A 4,905-nucleotide genomic window follows, 5' to 3' on the forward strand; every position below is an offset into this window, starting at 1 on the left:
ATGGCGGCGGACCCTCCCCGTCCCGTCCTGGCGCAAACCATTCAGCACCACTTGGAGGGAGAACTGCGGAGCAGAGAACGCACTCATGTACAGCCGAAGAAGCGACACCACGTGGAGCAGCGGGAATTTCCTTTTTCTGATCTTTCAAAGTGCCTCGGTGGTCTTTTGGATGGAGCTGCTTAGCGGGGAAGGCAGGCCACTCCGCCTTCTGGGCGCCGGGGTCCCCCCAGGGACTTAGGAGAAGTGGTTTCTCCCGTCGAGGGGCGGATTGGGCGCCAAAGGCAAGTTGAGGCGAGCGGAGCGAGTGGCCGTGCGCGCCTCTAGGGGGCGCTGTGGGGGCCGCCCTGAGGGGCCGCTTGCGCGGGAGGTCAAATAAACACTCGGTCTGAAGACCCGGCTTCCGTTCGAGGATCTAAAAATTATTTAAAAAAAAATATAATCAAAAATAGGCATCAGTAGCCTTAGGGCTACGCTGACGCGCCCTTTGCCTCAGGGCACCCGCTCCCTCAGCCACCTCCTTCTGGCTGTGTAGGGCTGGGAGCCGAGCTCGGCATCCATAGGGGAAAAGTCTGGGCGAAGCCAAAGAGGTGCCCGGGGTGAGCTGGGCAAGCAGCGATGGTGAGAAACATTCTCAGGAAAAGAGCTTGGCTGGAGTCTGTGCCCGCTCCTTCACCTCGCCTCGCCACTATCCAGCTCCCCGGAGGAGCTGTCAAACACACAAAAATAAGCAAAATGGTAGCAGAGAAGCATTAATTTTCACCTAATCTCTTCCATTTATGGTGATTTCAGGTGTCGTGACAGCAGTCGGGGTGCGACATCTCAGAGAAAATGCAATTTTCGGTTTGACAGTGCTCCTTCAAAGCTGCGGCTCTAGCCAGCACTTCTAGACACACAATGGAATTCCTCCTCTGAGCCTTTTAACACTAATAAAAACTAGATTTAAACAGAAAGGTCTAGTTTCTACCTCTCCTAGAATAATAGATGGATTAATTACCTCTCTTCTCTAATGGGAAAATCTCACCAGTCTCAGACATTCTTAAATGCCATGTAATTAAATGGTTTTACTAACAGCCCTAAAAGAGGCTATTGTAACAGATTTTACCAGCACCTGTAAAGAAATGGTCTATTGTTTCTTCAGAAAACATAGGGCTTAAAAAAACTAAAGCGTTTAATGGTTGCTCCAAAAACAAAAATGAAAATTTCCTGCCTGTCTTATTTGGCTTTTAAATAGCTTAGTTCAATGTGACTGAGGGAAAAAATATTTTCTCTATCTGCATTTTCAAAATCCCTTTCATCTTATGATTTCAGGGAATTTTAAATCCTCAAATAAATCTCACAGCACCTTTCTGGGATTATTTTGTGTACTAAATTTACTCTTTGCTTTTTCTGGGATGAAGCGAGTTAGAGATGCTGGTAGTTCGGGTCCCAGATGGCTGGCCCATCCAAGGAGACCCCTGGAAGGGGGAGAAGAGAGTTGAAGAAAAAAAATGAAAGTCAGATTCCTCACTTTTCCTTACTACACAATGAAACAATCTTCTACCTGGTTAAAAGAATTATTTTCATCTGTTTTTGTGTTAACATTTTCATTTTAACCAAGTCTTCTTGAAAACCCTGTGCCGGGATATCCCCTCACTAACAATCTTCTGCTGCTAAAGACACAGGTGGATGTGGATAGACCATCCCTGCTTCTCAAGGCAGTAATAGGCATGGAGATTTTGTTAATTTGGCCGGTTCTAAAGTTCATTCCACTTTGTCTTCTGCTTTTAGAGGTACAGGATGCCTTGAGTCACATTTTAGAGATTTCCTTTATGGTTCAGAAGCTGTAGTTCACTTAATCATAGACTCCCAGAGCAAGGAATTAATCTACCTGCCCTAAAGCTGGTTCCAAGGAAAAAGCTGTGCAGAAAACCACATTGTGGCAGCTTTGTGTTCCCCTTGGGATGCCCTTTGCAGCTGCAGTGTGCCTGGAGCTCTGGGCTTTGTGGTTTTCAAAACCCTAACACTTAAGGAGTTCAGAGAAACCAGCTGAGGAAAATTTGCCTTTTCTCTTGACTGCTGCAATGACATTGTTGTGCCTGAATGCACCAAGTCTTGTTGTAAACCCTGTGCCAAGCCAAACTCCAGACAGTTTCCTGTGATTGAGGTGCACCAAGAAGTGCATCATTCTATTATTAACAAGCACAAACAAGGACCTGGGATCTCTTTTATTTCCAGGTGTTTATTCTCTCTTGAAGACTTTGGATATACAGCACGCTCCCGCAGTTTGGAGAGGGCTCATGTGCATACAAATGTGCACAGACACCACAGTATATTTATTCCTAAGAATAAAATCACATCCCACTGATATTCCATCAGCAAACATTCTCACCAGTGTGACATGCTTGCAAAAATAGCAACTGTATTCATTAAGGATTAAGTGGCAAATGATTGTCTGGTTCAAAGAGTGTTTCAAATACTCAAATAAGGCACACAGGTTTTGCCACATAGTTTTTAGAGATTGTACTTGAGGGAGTGGAGTGTTGAGGTACGCATTATATTTTCTCTTACTCTTTTGGTTTTGTAGTACTTGCTGAAAATATGCTTCCAACCCAAGTGTGATGCATGTCAGTTTTATTCTGTCAAGCTGCTATGGCTGTAGGAGTGCAGAAAGCTGGCAGCTCGTAAAACAGAGCTCTCTATTCAGAACCTGCAAACATATAATCAGTGCGTGCTATGCGAGGAGTTCACCTGGCTTCAGGAGGTGCTGCAGAGATTTTTTTCCATGGCCCTGCTTTATAAGCAGAGTTTTTGTATAAATATGCCTGAATTAGACAATTAGCATCAGAAAGGAGGAAGTGGGAACACTGCTTTAATTCATCTAGTCTTCATCAGCATAAAAATATGTCAAGCGGTTCTTTCATGAAAGTTAATGGGAGCATATAGATGGGATTTCAGTTCTGTAGAATCTTTTTCTTTTCTCAAATAGAATTTCTCTCAGAAAAAAAAATGTTAAACCTATTGTGGGGAGACACAAAGTACTTTTAACTGTTGTTAACCTCTTCTATTACCACTTTCAGTTGTGAACCAACACTTGTATAGGCTGTTTTCATTCATGAATGGCTGCAATCACTGAGGTATTTACTGCTTTTTTCAAACCCCTGTAGAAATCAGGTTCACTGCAACATCAATCTCTTGTGCTCCATCACATGAAATCATTAGGGGAGGCAGAACTTCTGGAGACAGTTCTTAGTGCTGGTGTTGCAGTAGAATCTCAGGAGCAAACCAGGGAACTTGGATTTCAGTTGACTCTTTGATTAGACCCTGCAGAAACCAGTGTCCAATGGCACTTTGAACTCAGAAATTCCAATGTCCTACTTCCAGGCTGGGGAACAAAGGCAGTGATAAAGGATCTTGCCCAAGGTCAAGCAGGGTAACAGTGGGACAGCCAAGAATACCTCTTCTCCTAGAACACCCAATCCTGAATCCCAAGGCAGCAGGGCCATAATGCATCTTTCTCTTACCTCTGAACTCACTAGAGATTCCAGCAGGCCAAGTAAGAGAAACCAGTTCTTTCTTGACAGATCCCGGCACACGCATCCATCTCAATGCAGAAAATCCACTATGGTGAAAAAAATGCAAGCAAACCACACCTGTGCTTCCTTTCCAACAATTTCTTTTTGTCTTGAACAAATTACTGAGCTCTGTTGCTCTCAAAACCTGTAGTGACCCATGCTTGCAATGCACAGTCTGACCCCTCAGCAGTACCTGCAGAAATGACTGTAATTTTGACAGTGAGCAACTGCCTGCCACAAAACCTAGACGTGGCAGCCCTAAGCCTGTAAGAGTCTTAAAAGAATCTCCGTTTGGTAAGGGGTGAATGTAATTACAGGTTCAGATGCTGGCTGCACAGCATTAGCCAGTGACATCTCTGTTCCATGGTGGGTACCTGTTTCCACCACCCACAGACCCTTTTCTTGCTCTTTTTTGTCTCCTGCTCCCTGCCCCTACCACGGTGTGTCCCAAGGGCTGCCAGGGTGATTCAGGGAATTGGCTGGGAGGCATCTATATGAAAAATACAGATGTAAAGCACCAGAGGGGTTTTTTTTTGCTTCTCCTTTTCTGACTCAGTTTCTAGTCACTTTAAACAACTCAAAACAATCAGACAGCCTCTATTTTAAAAATTTACATTTAAAAAAAGTTTCTCTTGATCACTATGATCCTTTGAATATGTAAAGTTAAATAATTTTTGTTGACTGCTAAGTATTCATCCATAAACCCTTTAATCCAACAACATTTTAGGAAAGCTAACGTTTGTCAAGAAGAGAGTGGCGGGGTAAAACATTGGCGTGAAATGAACAGAGAAAGGCTTCCTTTTGAAAAGAGAGTAAGTTATTACAAATGAATCTGCCACAGGTTTACTAAGGAAAACAATTGTTTTGCTCATCATCTTTCAGCCGAGCCACTCTGTGAATAAAACGTGGTTGTGGTTGAATGAACTTCCCTCGCCTCGCCAATTTGATAAACGCAGGCATTGTGCACAGGCGGAGCGAGCGCCGCTCCCGGGGCCGCGCCGGGAGCGCTGCCGGCCCCGGTCACATCCTGCCCGTGGGGGAAACCAGCGATGCCTTCCTTGCCTTGCTCTCTGTTTTTTCTATTTTAAACTCCGGAGAAGGGAAGGGACCTGCATTGAGCTGTTTACCGGGCCAGCTGTGCTGGAGGGCACCCATAGATGCAACTCCAGACCTGGTTTTGGATGGATAAACATGAAGGAGAAGCGAATCAGGGATGCTGGATCCCACAGATCTGTTGCACCTGGTAGCTGCCCTAGCAGTGAGGGTGGCAGCCCACAGCATCCCTTGGCTTCAGTAGGGGCGTCCCTGAAGAGAGCCTGGGTCGGCACCAGCTCACAGGCATCAGGCAAGGGGT

This window comes from Pyrgilauda ruficollis, unplaced genomic scaffold (genome assembly GCF_017590135.1).
Source record: "Pyrgilauda ruficollis isolate IOZ18807 unplaced genomic scaffold, ASM1759013v1 scaffold15, whole genome shotgun sequence".
NCBI classification, from domain to species: Eukaryota; Metazoa; Chordata; class Aves; order Passeriformes; family Passeridae; genus Pyrgilauda; species Pyrgilauda ruficollis.